The 16910-nt window shown below is 42.2% G+C and overlaps 1 pseudogene; it reads right to left on the minus strand.

Moving 5' to 3' along the window:
- Window positions 1–672: 672 nt before the first annotated feature.
- LOC115950164 lies at window positions 673–16460 on the minus strand (annotated as a pseudogene).
- Window positions 16461–16910: the final 450 nt, after the last annotated feature.

Below are 16910 nucleotides of genomic sequence, written 5' to 3' on the forward strand. Positions count from 1 at the left end.
CGCTACTTGACCATAGCATCAACCAATATGAAATTGGTCCCTTCTTAACTGCTTCCCAAAGCACCAAATAGCTTTCTCACAGATATGGGTATGGTGAGAAAAGGTTTTGGTAATGCACCTCTCAAGGATGTAACAATGGAGAGGAAGAGAGTAGAGAAATTTGAAGAGTCTCTATGTGAAGATTGTGGAAGAGTCAATCTAGTTTTTCTCTAGGGTATCTCTCTCAAAATTCCCTCTGGAAACTCTTTATATTTCGTGGGTATAAGGGTCTATATCTAGTGGGGGTGAGAAAGGAATGCGAAGAGTCAGTTTTTCCCAAACAGGGTGGTCTGGCGACTTGGCCTTTCAACTGGACTGAGCCGCGAGTTCAAGTCGCGAGCTAACGGCCTGGCCAGCCTGGGACTTTTGTCCTATAGTGCAACAGTTGGCATGACGCTTCAACTTTTGGCATGCTTGACACGTTTGCAACTTCTGGTAGCTTGCAATCCGTGAGCCACCCGTGAGATCCTGTCACGAGTCCCTGCTTCTTTGCACAATCTTGAGCATTTCTTCACACTCTCTCACACACTACCCTTACATGATTCCCACCTAAATACAGGGTTACTAATGGCTAAAATACAAGCAAATTTGGCACAGAATAAAGCCAACAAGATGGTTGATAAAATTTCAACCTTACAAAGGTAAAAAGCTTCGGATCTCGTTGTTGCTTAGATCAATAGCTATGAGCTCGTTTTGTGTGCCTAAAGAAGCTGGGGCTTGTACGGAGGAGAACAGGTTGAATGAGAGAGTGAGTTGTTGCAGTGATAGGAGGTCGTAGAGAAGGGATGGTATTGAGCCACTAAGTCGATCGTGACTTATATTGATTACTTGTAAATAACCCAAAGTTCTGAAACTCTCTGGGATTATTGTTCCTTCTAAGCTATTGTTTCTCATGGAGATTTGAACCAGCGAAGATGGAAAAACCCACGGGATTTTGCTGGAGATGGCATTGTTGCTAGCATCTAAAAAGGAAAACTTGTTCAAAGAACCCAACTCAGGAAACTTGCATGTGAGCTTGTTTGATTGGAGTTCGAGTCTTTTTAAGCTCACAAGGTTGTTGAAACTCGCTGGAATTGCTCCTTCCAGCTTGTTGTTATCGAGGTAAAGCTCCTCAAGCTCAGTGAATGAGCTAATCACGGTGGGTATTTTGTTGGAGAACGAGTTCATTGAGAGACCGAGTCGTTGCAGACGAGTCAGGTTAGGGAACAAGTCAGGAATTGGATTGGAGAAGAAGTTGTTGGAGTGATCAAGGGTGTTTATGTAAGGGAGGTTCAAAGAAATGTGATAGGTCAAGAATGTATTGGTCCCTTGTGATGAATTAACCAATTAATTTAGCCAAGTAAATTAATTAAGTTAATTAACATGCAAAGCGCGTGGTAGCACAAACAAATCACCAAATAAATAAATGCAATGGAAATTATAATTACACGGTGATTTTTTTACGAATGGGAAAAACCTACACGACAAAAACCCCTCCGGGTGATTTTAAGGTCACCATTCCAAAGAATCTACTATTATCAAAACAGGCGGTTACAAGTAAGGGAATCACAGTACCTTATACCAACCTACTGTTGAACCTTTACCCCAATACCCGATTGGACTTGTTCTGTAGTGACAATCTCTCCTTTTAATGTGTAGATCCTAGTCTGCGACTTAATCACCAACTTGAGAAGAATGTTGGCTGCAAAGTTCTTCAGTTCATCACACGATGAAGATCACGAAACTCCTTGGTCACAAAACCCTACGGTGTACAAACACAGCAACTTGTTCAAGAGAAAGATGAACTAGGGAAAATTTTTGTCTCTGGTCACAATTTGCATAAACAAGACTTTGCTTCACACTTGTGCAACTTGTATAACCTTTGACGGCCCTTAAAATAATCCTTATATATGTTTAGGGCTGTGAGAAAAGAAAGCCTAAACACATACTCATAGATTGGATGTAAAACAGCTCTGAAAAACTGTCTCATAAACCTCTATAGATAGCCATCTATCGAGCTAGCTGTCGAGTCACGGGCTTCAACAGCTTTTAAACCTCGATAGATGCTAACTGTCGAGTTTTAAATTCCAGCGCTTTCTTACTTGATTCTTGAACAGACTTGCATGGTTTTAATACTTGAAATTGAAATCTTGTTTCTTAAAGTATTAAACACATCCTAACATTGAATCACATATGTCCTAACAAAATGGAAGAGAGTGAACCGTTGTAACCCGCTTGGTCATGATTGAGTTCGGTGACTTAGCTCGTTTCTGAGACATTGAGGTCGAAACGAAACCCGCACATGAACCAGTTGCTGAAGAGGTTGTTGCATGGGACAGCATTGAAGTCCCAGGAGTTAGTGTCTATTTGGGAGTCTCGCAACTGGATCTCACGACTAGCAAGTTGCCAGAATGGCACACGTGTGAAGCATGCAGGGGGAGTTGAAGGGTAATGCTAGCTGTTGCACTACAGGACAAAACTTCCAGTCTGGCCAGACAGTTAGCTAATGACTCAAACTCGCGACTCGTTCCAGTCGCGAGCTCGAGTTGCCAGGATGCCCTGTTTGGTTGTAACTGACTGTTTGCATTCCTCATACACCCTGCTATAAATACCCTTATACCCATGAAATGTACAGAGCTTCCAAAAAGAATTTGGGAGAGAAACCCTAGAGAAAACCAAGATTGACTCATCCACAATCTTCATCTTTTGATTCTCCAAATTCCTTTACTCTCACCCTCTCCATTGATATATCCTTGAGAGGTACATTAGCCAAATCCTTATCTCACCATACTCGTATTGTGAGAAGCTATTTTGGTGCTTGGGAAGCAGTTCAGAAGGGACCAATTCAATTTGGTTGATGCAATGGGCTATTGTGGGATCTGGTAAGCTAAAGAAGACAAGGTATGGCGTAACCCTATTAGAGAAAGAAGCTTCGAGGGCTTAGGCGCATTGAGTAGATTAGGCATGGAGGGTCTTCTACTATTCATATATCCTAACTTCATTCTCTAGTGGATTATTGACCGCTTGGAGGGCAGCGGAGAGGTTTTACGCCGACTACTTTGGTTTCTTCTTCGATAAAACATCGTCATGTTATCTTTGTCATTGCATCTTTCTTCCCTTTCTCTTTACCTTTTAATTACAGCTGTTATTGTGATTAATTATGGTTTAAAGTGTGTTACATGTGTTGTTTTCTTCATATATATATATGAGTTGATGTATGTTTTCTTCACCTTTGTCTCACATGTGTTGTTTCTTTTCTATCTTTATACACATGTTTCTTATTGTATACAACTTGTCTATGTTTCACACTTGATCTTGTTTAAGCATTTTAGATAACACAGGTTGCAAATTTATATGCCATGATCTCCCTTTTTGCAATGTTTTCAAGAGTTTGTTGTAGGGCTAGACTTATGTACTTTTGTAAATTATGGGATTGTTGTGTTAGACTTCTCTCATAATTCCTTTTTGTTGTTTTATCACAGATTTTCAAAGGGGCAGATTGTTAGGGTCATATTTTATTGTAATTGGCTAATCCTTTGACAAAATGCACTTTATTTGTAATTGGGTAGATCTAAGATGGGTTTAGTACTTCAAGAAACATGTTGTTCAAGTCAAGTATTAACAACATGAAGATTGATCCAAGAAACAAGTGAAGAAAAGCTATTCACTAAGTCTTGACAGATAGCTCGATAGAAGCCTGCTATTAAGACTTAATGTGAAGATCGATAAATAGCTCGACAGTAGCTCGATCTATCGAGAACTACGATTTTAGAATTTCCAAATCTAAAATTCAGCCTAGTCTTGTGCAGTTGTTTAGGGTTTCTTTTCTCATAACCTTAGACATATTTAAGGCTTATTTTAAGAGTCGTCACACACGAATATAGAGACCAAGATACTTATTTTCTCTGTGTGAAGTTACTGCGTTTGTGCGCTATAGGATTTTGTAACCAAGTGCTTCCCGATCTTCATTATTGATGAAGTGAAGAACTTTGCAGTCAATAACATCTGTTCAAATTTCTGGAGTTAGTCACATACTGGGATCCATGCAAAGGGTTAGTCACAAATTGGAGGTTTGCACATCAAAGGGAAAGAAGGCTACTATAAGATCAAGTCCAATTGGGTATTGGAGCGATGGTTCGACTGCAGGTTGGTATTTCGGGATAGGCTAGGGTAGTTGGTAAGATTCCTTATACTTGTAACCGCTTGGTTGTTCATTAGTGGATTCTTGGGAGTGGTGTCCTTAAAATCACCTTGTGGGGTTTTTACCTTGCGAGGTTTTTTCCATTTTTCAACAAATCACCGTGTCTAATTTATTTTCTACTGCACTTAGTATTTGTGAGAGTGCCTTTTTCGTGACACTCAGGCCCAAGGATCTCGGGCCTAAATGAAAAAGGATTTGGTGAACCGGGCCTTGACTCACCACAGCTAACGAGCTGTTTAAGAATCAAGTAGTATACAGAGGATGCTCCTGACAATATAAAAAAAAAAAAAAAAACAAGCAAGGATATCGAAGAGTGCCAAGAATTAACAAGGTAAATTCAGAAGGAAAGAAACAGGATTAGCAAGACGATAAAAAAAATTAACACTGAGGGGATCCTGGGAAATATGAAGCAATGTTTCATTAATTCATTATCTGTTTGATTACAGAAAGCTCACTAGGACGTGATACAAGGTTCAATTAAGCTCAAAGATTGCAGTCTTGAATGGCTATTTCAGTCTTCAAAACTTGCAAAGTTTGATTCTCGTTGAATCCGAGTATGTGCAATAGTGGCTTTTACAGGATACCGTGAAGCAATGTTTGTTTTCCCTTAGTATTTTCTCTTCACTCTAGATTTTTCTGATAGTTTTTCTAGAGAATCTCTTCTTTCTTGTGTTTCTCTCTTTTTTCGCTGCCTTTTCTTCACAATCCATCCCCTCCTTTTATAATGGAGTTTTTTGGTCTTCCCGGGGAACCGTTGGTTCCCCTGTTTTGCTCTTTTGCAAACAGAGCACGTCCTGTTCCCATCGTCTCGGTAAGTCCCGTTTCCGTTTTTTTCTCATTTTTTCCTTCTTTCAGCTCTGATTCTTTTGAATGTTCCTGGTTGGCCATCTTCTTTGGGATGTGCTGAGGTATGCCCTTCTCGGCATCCCCATTTCTGGCGTCTTCCACTTTTCCCTTTTCTTTCCCATCTGGGCGGAATCCTGTTCTGCCATTTTTGAAAGTCGTTTGTTATCATTCTTCTTCCCTGTCCTGGTTCCTCGAGGCTTTTTCTGTCTGTGCTATGAGAGGTCGCTCGCGTTCTTTTTGCTTTTGTTTCTTGTTTTCTTCTTCTGTCTTTTTCTATCGAGCTGTCCTAGTCTTCCTTTGTCTTTGTGCCTAAAGGGATTTGCGCCTCTTGATGGTTCTTGAGGATCCTTGCTTCTTATCCCTTGCTGTGATCCTCTTTTTTTGGATGCTTCTTTGTCTGGGCTTCAGGATCCCTTGGGCTTTTTAATTCCTTCATGGGTTTCCTGCTTCTGCTACTATGGGCTTAGCTTGATTTTTCCTTATCCTGGGCTTGACTTATTCTTTTGGGCTTCCTTCACTATGATCCTTTTTAGACCTCAACATTTAGCCCCCCGAGCTCGTGGGTTGCCTGAAGCCCACGCGTGAGTGATTTAGATTTTCTAAGATTTTCGTAGGATCCCCTTCTCCAACTTCTACTGGGTTCCCTTCCTTTTTACTTGGGATCCCGGCCCTTTTCTACTGCTTTTGGTCACCTCCTTTTTGCGTGTCGCGTTCCCTTATAATCATTATTTTTTGCAGTTTCCTCTTTGCACGGGACGTGGCAGTTGAGTATTTGAGGTAAAACTCCTCTACCCACTTTTCTCGTTTCCCGTTACTTCTCATTAATAACCGCTGATTAATCCCTTCTTCAAATTAAATTTTTTGGCAACTGGCGCGTCTTTCCATAAACTGTCTTCTCCAACTGCTATTTGCGCCTTTATTGTAGCCGTTTCATCTTATCACTTTGCTTCTCTGAGTTTTTCATTCTTTGAGTTTCTCTTTCTTTTTCTCTTCTTCTCTGTTACTCCGGTCTTCCCCTTTTTCGCACTTTCAATCTCCTTTCTTCTCATTGTACGTGTTGTTCCATTGGCTTCTTCTTCTTCCCAAAAGAGGAGAGAGCGTACCCCCAGTCCTTCTGAGGGTGAAGGTTCTTCTGGTTCTGCTCCGAGCAATTCTCGCGAGGTTACCGAACGTTCGGCCTTCCCTTTACGGGATCCTTGGTATTCTCTCAGTTCATTTTTTCCTCATGTATCTCATGGTGAGGCTCCTCCATCCCCTCATGCTTGGATGTTTTTTGGCCAAACGGTTTTTGCTGGTTCTGCCCAGGTTCCTGACCCTAGAGAGATTTTTGATCTTCAGATTAGACAAGGAATTCGAGAAGCGGTTCCTATCTTCTTTGATTTTGTTCCGGGAAAGATTCAGGGCTGGCCTATATGGGTAGACAAGGAACTGTCTGATGCTGAGTTTGTGGGTCGCTTGGAGCGCGCCGGTATCCTAAAGGCAGTGGCTATTTCCAGAAACCTTGAGGGCTTCAGAGACGCCAAAGGGCTCAGGCATCTGGTACGTCGTTGGTGCCCTTCCCTTCATACTTTTTTCTTTTCTGCTGGTGAATTGACTATCACCTTGGAAGATGTGGTTAATAACTTCCTCCTCTCGGTGTTTGGTGACGAGAGCCCCTTTGATATTAACCTTTCTGGTGAGGATCTCGTGGTAGAAGATAAATTGTTTGGTCATTTTGGTGGTCATGCTGCCTCTTCTGGTGGTAAGCCGGCTAGGATGAGGAGATGGGTGATGACCCTCTCTCGTGAGAAAGATAAGGAAGTGAGGTGGGCCGGTTTTTTGGCTTTTTGGCTTAGTAAATTCTTGTTTAGTGAGTTTCCTGGGTACGGAGTTAAGTCTTCCTTTTTTCCGTTGACAATCAAGTTGGCTCGAGGTACCCAGTATCCTTTGGCCCCTCTGTTCTTGGGTCATGTTTACTCTCAATTGGACCAGCTTCATGGAGATGAGACTAAGGGTGATTCTTGTTATGTGATTACTTCATCTCTTCACTGTGCTATCCTTCAGATTTTCATATGGGACCGTTCTGCAGCTACTTTGGCCAAGTGCAGGAATTTGAAATTTGTGAAGGACAAATTCCAAGGATCCCCCGACATAGTGAAGGGTCTTTGTGGCAATTTTACTAATGCCTTTCCAATTATCTTTCGTTGGATTAGCTTGAAAGGTGGTGGCCTCAATCTTGTGGAATTATTTGACCAAGCAGGGAACTTACATTGGAGATCTCCTCGTGAGTTTGGCCCTAGCTTTACGTGTGATTCTGTATTGTCTTCTTTTTTATCTTCTACAGGTAATACCTTTGATTTGCGCCGTGGTGTTGAGGGCAGTCTGGCTTATCTTGCCTGCATTAGCCCCTCCTAGCTTCCTGTGCCTTCTTCAAGTGGTCCAAAATATACTCATTATTCAGCACACCAGGTGCTCCGACAATTTGGTTTTGACCAGGACATTCCTCTAGTCTTTAAGGACGTGGTGTCATCCCTTCCTTCTTTGGATCCTTTCCTGAGGCTGTAGGCCTTTTCTTATTGGTCACGGAGGAGCCCCCAATTTGTAGTGCCTAACTCCCATAGAGGAGTCTTTGCTTCTAGTGGCTATACCAGTTTTTGGAGAAGAGTACAGAAGTCTTTTGTTGACTATGTTGGCTCTGGTACAGTTCGGGAAGCCCCGAATCTTAGCATTGTTTCTGCTCCAACATCCAATAGGCATTTATCCCTTCCTACTGCTGGGATTGTTTCTGCTGCTGCAAGCAGCAAGACTGGGTTTGCAGAGTGGCATGCCTCCAAGGGAGGTTGGGTGACTTATGGACAGGATTTTCCTAAGACTTGGCTGGGTTATAGTCTCATCATTGGCGCTTCCTCTGGAGTGCCCATCAAGAAAGGTGCAGTGGAGACGATAAGTGCTGCCACTGCTCCGAGTAAAGGTAAGGATGTCAGGCCGAAGAAAATGAAAGCTGTTGATGTTGATGAAAGTACAGGGGGTGTGGAGATAGGTTTTGAGACAAAAAGAAGAAAAACCGGGAAATCTTAAACACACTTGGCATCTCAGGAAGGCAAAGATGTCAGGGAACCTTTGGCTTCAAGGACCCGGAAGAAGACCAAGGTAGAGTCTTCTTTTTTCCAGGTTCCTGTGACTACTTCAGTCCATGGTTCTTTAGGATCCTCTGGTTTTGTATCCCAGCCTCCTTTAGGACCCTCTGGGCGTACTCGTAGTAAGCAAAAGACTTCCAGAGAATCTGTAGAGAGAGAGAGAAGGGCAAGACTTCTTTCCTTCTTCTCTCTTTTTCATTTGTTCACCTTGTTGCACTTATTTCTATTTTGCTGACGAGTGGTGGTTTCCTTTGCAGTCCAAGCGCAAGTCTGATCACAAGAAGGGTAAAGGCCAATCTTCTGGTGACGACGTGGTATGTGTGTTCCCCCCTTTTTTTTTTTGTTCTGACATTGTGTTGTTAACATTTCCCCTTTTTTTTTTACTTGGCACTGCCTTTTCTTCTTCTTCCTTTAGGTGGAGGTATCCCCTCCTATGACTGGCAAGGCTCTGGGAGAGGAAACTGTCACAGCTCTTTCTGTTGCTTTTCCTACTGTGGGGGAGGAGCCCCCTACTGGTGGTCTGGCTGGGGAAACCGAGCAACCGATGCAAGGTTCCCAGGATTCTCAAGATCCCAAAACCTTTAGGATCCCTTCATCTCAAAGTCCCCATCTTGAACGCACTCCTAGTCCTATCAGGACTGTGTTTCCTTAAACCTTGTCAGATAAAGGCGCTTTGGGAGACACTCCTTTATCCAAACAAACAGGTAAGCCTTGTTTCCTTGAAATAGCGTTACATCTCTATTTTCTTTTCCAGTTTTTTTTTTTTTTGAGTTCCTCCTTTTCCTTCTCCTTTTAGGTCAAACCAGTGAGAAATCCGCTCCCAGTGTTGCCTCTTCTTTAGAATCAGAAAGCTCAGAAGGTGAGTGCGAGCTGCTCCCATTGTGTTTCCTTTTCCTTTATTTTCTTCCCTTCGTCCTTCTCTTTTTTTTTTTATGGCAAAGCCCCCTGCATCTATTCCTTCCTTTAGCCACTTTGTCATTGGTTCTTCACCCTTTCTTCAACTTGCCTTATGTTCTTTCCCAGAATCCTCGAGGAAGTCAGGGGATCAGGAAGAGGAGGCTTTGCCCCAAGAAGCCGGAACTGGTTTGTCCTTCTTTCTCCCCTTTTTTTTTTTTTTTTTAAAGAATAAATCTGTTCTTCCTTTTTCTTTTTCTTTTTAAATATCGATACAGGCTTTGCAGATTCTGAGCCTGTTATCCCTGAAGGAATTGTGAGACCCGTTCAAGTTGCTGACCTTCATCCAGAGCGAAAGGCTGCAAGTCCTCCTGTCTCCGCAAGTGGTGACACAGTGATGGGGGACGCCTCGAAAGTGGCTGCCTCAGATCTTGATTCAAGGCTTTCCTCCTTCCTGGCTCGCTTTGATCTCTTGGAATTTAACAGTCTTCTTGCCAGCCATTTCCATGTTTTTGGGTCTTCTTATGGCAGTTTCCTGCGCTTCTCTGTTCCTGTTGAAGGCCTGCCGCTGTTAAAGAGTCTGCTCAAGAGTCACGGGGATTTCACCAGTGGCTTCAGGGGAGGCGTTTTTCTGGGCAATATTTTGATGGAGTTGCTATGTGCTGTGCTGGTTTCCCTGAGGAATTCTTCTGTAGATTCTTTGTCTGAAGAAAAACTTCTGGAGTGGAGAGGGGTGGTCCAAGACCTTCTGGAGGCCAAGTTCAATTTATCTTTTTTGTTGGATCACTTGCATCTGTTGGCCCATACGCTGTTTCAGAGGCAATCATCCAAGAGTATAGACATCGAGATAGCTGCTGCTGAGGAAACTTTGGCTCATGCTCACAAGGTTCTACAAGACTTGAAGGTCAAGCGGCAGAGGATCCTTTCTACTTTGACTGTGCCTGTCATTCCTTCGGATGCCTCCCTGTTGGCTGGCCTCATTCCTTAGCTTATTTTAGATTTACTTAAACAATTTGGGGTTGTATAAGTTTTTTTTTTTTTGAACATTGCTTTCCTCTTTGTTTCTTTTTTTTTTTTTTTGTGTTTCAAAACTGCTTCTCATTTCTTAATATGTGAATCTGCCCTTTTCTTTGATATATTGCCTTTTCTTTCCTATGACTCTTTTCTTTCCTGAGTCCTGGACCATGGTTTCCACAGGCTTCACTGTAAGTTCTGGTCCAGGTACCTGGTAATCTATTATGCAAGTACTAAACTTGGTACACTGGTATCCTTTTCTATACATTTTTCTTTGAGATATGGTCCCAGTTCATGAACTTTTGACAGGTTCCCCTTTTGCCAAGTGCTAGGCTAGGTATCCTGGATACTTTGCTTTTATCTGTGATCCTAGACCTATGCACTTGGAACTGTCTGTGGGATATCTGAAATTATCTGTGAGGTGGATCCTGGGCCATATGTAAAAGGGTATTACATACCCTTTTTTTTTTTTTACTCAGGTATCCTTCCTTAAATCTATCCAAACTTGGTCTTTGCAGTATTTAAAGAAAGGATTAAATGTTAAAGAAACAGGAACTTCATTAAAACATGGTCAATTTTAAGGAACAAAGAAAAATCATTTAGTGCAGTATTGACCACAAAGTGTCAATCTATCATATGTTCTTGAACAAAATCATTTTAGACCAGAATTCATGATAAAGACTGAAATAAAAAGATAAAATAAAAAAAAAACTTAGCAGATAGTGAAGCTGGTAAAAGGACCCTGAGGTACCGGGATCCCCTCATCCTTATGCGTAGTATTGCTTCAGCCATTTCCCGTTTATAGGTTCTGTCAGGACTGTCCCATCTTCTTTGGTAAGGTAATAATACCCACTCTCATGAGCTGCATTGATGATGTAGAGCCCTTCCCATTTTGGGGTGAACTTGGAAGGCCCTGGCAGGTTCCTCCTCACGTGCTCCGCCATCCTTAGTACTAATTGCCCTTTAGTGAACACTTTTGGGCGTACTGCTTGTGCATATGCTCTGGTCATTCTCTGCTGGTACCTCTGGCTCCTTTTCTTGGCTAGCTCTCTTTCTTCTTCTACCCCTTCCAGATCTGCTAGCCTCCTTTCATTGTTTGTGTCCTCACTTTCTCCTTGATTTTCCTCCAGAACTACCCTTGGTGTAGGAATGACTAACTCCACGGGGTTGATGGCTTCTGTTCCATAGACCAGGGAGAATGGGGAGAATCCTGTGGCTGTTTTTACAGAGCTTTTACATGCCCAAAGCACATCTGCCAGATGGTCACTCCATTTCCCTCCATACTCATGCTTCATTTTCTTAAGGATCTTCAACATTACCCTATTAGTAGCTTCAACTTGGTCGTTTCCTTGTGGGTAGTATGGGGTAGATCTTCCATGCTTAATGTGGTATGCTTCAGTTAACCCCTTCATATCTTTGTTTATGAATGGGGTTCCGTTGTCACTGATCAATCTTCTGGGGATCCCGAACCTTGTAATGATGTGGTTTCGAATGAAATTTGCTACAGCTGCTCCAGTAGCTTTTTTCAAAGGGATGGCCTCTACCCATTTTGTAAAGTACTTTGTGGCTACCAGGATCCATATATAACCATTGGATGGAGGGTTTATAGGCCCTATGAGATCAAGCCCCCAAGTATGAAAAGGCCATGGCGTCGTCATATCCTGTAGGACATTTGGGTGAGTGTGAATTGCATCTCCCAGGACTTGGCAAGCATGACATGTTTTGACCAGCTCCTCAGAGTCTCTTTTCATTGTTGGCCAGTAATATCCCAACAACAGTAACTGCTTGTACAGCCTTCTCTTCCTCGGGTGACTTCCACAATCTCCAGAATGTACTTCTTTGACTACTTCTCTAGCTTCCTTTGGTCCCAGGCACTTGAGGGGATCCCCATGGTATCCCTTTTTGAATAAGATGTCGTTCTGCAGGAAATACTTGCCTGCTAGCTTTTTGAGCTTGTGGGCCAATTTCCTGTCGGTTGGCAGGATCCCCTGAGCCAGGTATCCTATGAAAGGAACCCGCCAATCTTCTGCAATAAACACCACGTAGCTTTCTTCTTTATCAATTGCCAAACGACACTCTTGGCATTTCTCCTGTATAATTGCTGCTTCCTTGTCCATATCTGGCCAGTAGTACCCCATGCGTTGCATCCTTCTATATAGGCTAACCTTTTCTGCAACTCCATATGCTTGGGCGTGTAATTCTTTTAGTTTCGACTTTCCTTCCTTCTTGGTGATACATTTGGACAATATTCCTCCTGGCAGCCTTCTATACAATTCTCCTTCTATCTGAGTGTAATCCATTAGCTCTTTGATGTTCCCTCTGGGCCTTGCCTCTTTCATCTTTTCTTTGACTTCGTCCCTCCAGTCCTGCTGTTTGGACTCTCCGGGGTACATCCTTTGGAGGATCCTTACAATAGAATGTTCATGCCTTCCTATTTTTATCAGCGTATCTCTCCCATTAAATGGTATCTGGGATCCCAGGGTGGCGAGTGCATCAGCAAACCTGTTTTCACTTCTTTGAGTGTATTCTATGCTGAAGGTCTGAAATTCCATCTCCAGCCTTTGTGCCCAAGTCCTGTAGGCTGCTAAGCTTTGTTCCTGTAATGCAAAGTCACCTTTTACTTGGGAGACTACAAGATTGGAATCTCCCAACACTCTCATATGTTTTACTCCTATGTTGAGTGCTATAGTCAACCCGGTTAAGTATGCCTCATATTCAGCTGCATTATTAGAGCACGAGAAACCAAGTTTGAAAGACAAGGGCATGATATCCCCATTTTCACAACTTAGTACAATTTCTATCCCATTTGAAGTTGCTGTAGCCGACCTATCAAACCTCATGGTCCATTTCTTCCCTGGGATCTCCATTACTGCTACTTCGCCAGGGATTTCTTCGCTTAGCGGGCCTTCCTCCTTTCCTGAGAATTGAGCTAGCAAATCTGCTATGGCCTGGCTCTTGACAGCCTTGGGAGTTCTTATACCTATATCATATTGAGAGAGCAACACTAGCCATTGTGCTATTCTTCTCGTAAGAAGGGGCTGGTGCAGGAGTGCTTTTATGGGGTGGAACTTGGTTACCAAGAGGATTTGGTGAGCTGAGAAGTACCTCTTCAACCTTTGGGATGCATAAATGATCACTAGGCAGGCTTTCTCTATTCTGGGGTACCTGGTCTCGGTATCCTTGAGTGTTCTGCTTACGTAATATACAGGCTGCTCATTTCCTTAGTCATCTTCTTGTGCCAGCAAAGCTCCTATTGCCTGGGAGTTTGATGCTAAGTATAGCAATAGAGGTCGCCCACGTACTGGTGCCTGGAGGGTAGGCAGATGATTCATGATGCTCTGAATTCTTTGAAAAGCTTCCTGCTGCTCTGTCCCCCAAGTAAATTCATTCCCCTTTTTCAACAGTTTGGATAGGCCTGCTGTAGCTGAGGCTAAACCAGGCACAAATCTCCTAATATAGGAGACCCTTCCCAGGAAGCTTTTGAGTTCCCTAACAGTAGTTGGTCTTCTCATTGTGGCGATAGCTGTGGCCTTGGTTGGATCCACACTTATGCCTTTGTGATGTACCAGGAACCCAAGGAACTTTCCAGCAGACACTCCAAAGGCGCACTTCATGGGGTTCATATGTAACTTGTACTTCTTGCATCTTTCAAAGACTTGCTCAAGTACTTGGAAATGTCCTGTTCTGGTTTTTGACTTGACCACAATGTCATCTACATAATCTTCCATCTCCTCATGCATCATGTCATGGAAAATGGCTGTCATGGTCCGCTGATACGTAGCCCCCGCATTTTTGAGGCCAAAGGGCATTACAGTGTAGTAAAAGTTCCCAATCGGAGTTCTCAATGCCGTCTTCTCTGCATCTTTGGCTGCCATGCGGATTTGGTTGTACCCACTATACCCATCCATAAATGAGAACATTGAGCTTCCTGCAGCTGAATCTACAAGGAGGTCGATATTGGGCAAGGGGAATTTATCTTTAGGAAATGCCTTGTTCAAGTTGCGAAAGTCTACACAGCAACGGATCTTACCGTTTTTCTTCTTCACAGGTACAATGTTGGAAAGCCATTTTGGGTGTTGGATGGGTTTGATAAAACCAGCTGTTAGCAATTTTTTGACCTCTTAAACTATTTGAGCTTCTACCTCAGTGTGGAAGACCCTAGCCGGTTGGACTACTGGCCTTATCCCTGGGTCCACATTAAGAGAATGGACTACCAACCCTGGGTTTAGACCAGGCATCTCATCATAGATCCATGAAAACACATCTCTGTATTTTTGAAACAAGGTTACCAGTTGTTCTCTTTCTTGCACCACCAATTGACTGCTAATGAAGACAGGCTTTCGGGATCCCAGTTCTGTCCCCAAATCTATTTCCTTTAATTCTTCCTTAGACTGAATCTGGGCCTCCGTAACTGGTTCTTCTGGAATTTCTTCTTGGGCCATCACGCAGCTTGGTGGTCCGGGACCTTCCTGCACAATGCATTCGGGTCCCGCACACCTTCACAAACGATAGATTAGCCTTCCCCCAGGTTCCCGCCTCCTTGCCTGGAAGCTACCTCGTTTTCTCCTACGGGCTCGGAGGCCGTAGGTGGCACATTAGTTCCTTTGCTGTTTCTTTGTCTTGGAGGCATTCTCTGTGAAGGGATTGCTTCTTCCTTCTTCTTTGCCCTTCCCCAATGGAGTCGCCAAAATGTGAGAGTACCTTTTTCGTGACACTCAGGCCCAAAGATCCCGGGCCTAAATGAAAAAGGATTTGGTGAACCGGGCCTTGACTCACCGCAGCTAACGAGCTGTTTAAGAATCAAGTAGTATATAGAGGATGCTCCTGACAATATATAAAAAAAAAAAACAAGCAAGGATATCGAAGAGTGCCAAGAATTAACAAGGTAAATTTAGAAGGAAAGAAACAGGATTAGCAAGACGATAAAAAAATTAACGCTGAGGGGATCCTGGGAAATATGAAGCAATGTTTCATTAATTCATTATCTGTTTGATTACAGAAAGCTCACTAGGACGTGATACAAGGTTCAATCAAGCTCAAAGATTACAGTCTTGAATGGCTATTTCAGCCTTCAAAACTTGCAAAGTTTGATTCTCGTTGAATCCGAGTATGTGCAATAGTGGCTTTTACAGGATACCGGGAAGCAATGTTTGTTTTCTCTTAGTATTTTCTCTTCACTCTAGATTTTTCTGATAGTTTTTCTAGAGAATCTCTTCTTTCTTGTGTTTCTCTCTTTTTTCGTTGCCTTTTCTTCACAACCCATCCCCTCCTTTTATAATGGAGTTTTTTGGTCTTCCCGGGGAACCGTTGGTTCCCCTGTTTTGCTCTTTTGCAAACAGAGCACGTCCTGTTCCCATCGTCTCGGTAAGTCCCGTTTCTTTTTTTTCTCATTCTTTCCTTCTTTCAGCTCTGATTCTTTTGAAAGTTCCTGGTTGGCCATCTTCTTTGGGATGTGCTGAGGTATGCCCTTCTCGGCATCCCCATTTCTGGCGTCTTCCACTTTTCTCTTTTCTTTCCCATTTGGGCGGAATCTTGTTCTGCCATTTTTGAAAGTTGTTTGTTATCATTCTTCTTCCCTGTCTTGGTTCCCCGAGGCTTTTTCTGTCTGTGCCATGAGAGGTCGCTCGCGTTCTTTTTGCTTTTGTTTCTTGTTTTCTTCTTCTGTCTTTTTCTATCAAGCTGTCCTAGTCTTCCTTTGTCTTTGTGCTTGAAGGGATCTGCGCCTCTTGATGGTTCCTGAGGATCCTTGCTTCTTATCCCTTGCCGTGATCCTCTTTTTTTTGGATGCTTCTTTGTCTGGGCTTCAGGATCCCTTGGGCTTTTTTATTCCTTCATGGGTTTCATGCATCTGCTACTTTGGACTTAGCTTGATTTTTCCTTTTGGGCTTGACTTATTCTTTTGGGCTTCCTTCACTATGATCCTTTTTAGACCTCAGTAGTATTTTTGGTGATTTATTGGTTCTGTCACGATTTGCATACAATTGAACCTAATTAATCAACTTGGGTAACTGAATTAATTAACCGGGGTCAAACTATCTTAACCCAACAAATGAGACCTATGAATAGTAGCAAAAATAAGTTGAATACTTTAAAAATCTGGCTTTTTAAGCAATCCTAAATGCACAATTAATGCATGAGCCTTGACTCATTGAGTTAGGGTCCAACCCATTCTTCAGCTCCTTCAAAACCTCTATATCCCCCTAAAATGTTTTTGATTTTGCTATGAATGAATATCGGTAGGTGAAAGGAGAAGAAAGGGGAATTTTTGGGTAATAATTGTGCAATAATTGTTTAAAGATTCAATTGAGCAATTATTGTGGTCAATGGTAAGCTTCAAAAAAAGGGCTCCAATTAGGGATGATCAAACCCATTGTGTATTGGGTATCCAACCCTACCCAACCCGAAAGTTTCAGCTGATATTATTTATTTAGTTTTTAAAGAGTATAACATAATTAGGTTGGATTTTATCTAAACTCGAACAAACGAAAAAAAAAAATAAAAAATAAAAAAATAACGCAAAACAAATCTGAAGCTGGAGAATACATAATTGGATAGAGGAAGTCATGGACAACACATACTAGTATACTATTGGACTACATGCTATGCAATTATTAAAAAAAATATGTATTATAGTAGCACTTCCTATTTTGTATAGAGGAAGTCATATACCATTTATTAAGAATATATATAATTAATAGTAACTTCCTATTAATCAAGAATACATACCCTCTAAATGTGTCTTTAATTTTTAGAAATCAAGAAAAATTTGAAATTTATAGATTTCTAAATTTGTTCGTATAAAGATCTTTCCTTGAAATTCA

This window comes from Quercus lobata, chromosome 6 (assembly GCF_001633185.2).
Source record: "Quercus lobata isolate SW786 chromosome 6, ValleyOak3.0 Primary Assembly, whole genome shotgun sequence".
NCBI lineage: Eukaryota > Viridiplantae > Streptophyta > Magnoliopsida > Fagales > Fagaceae > Quercus > Quercus lobata.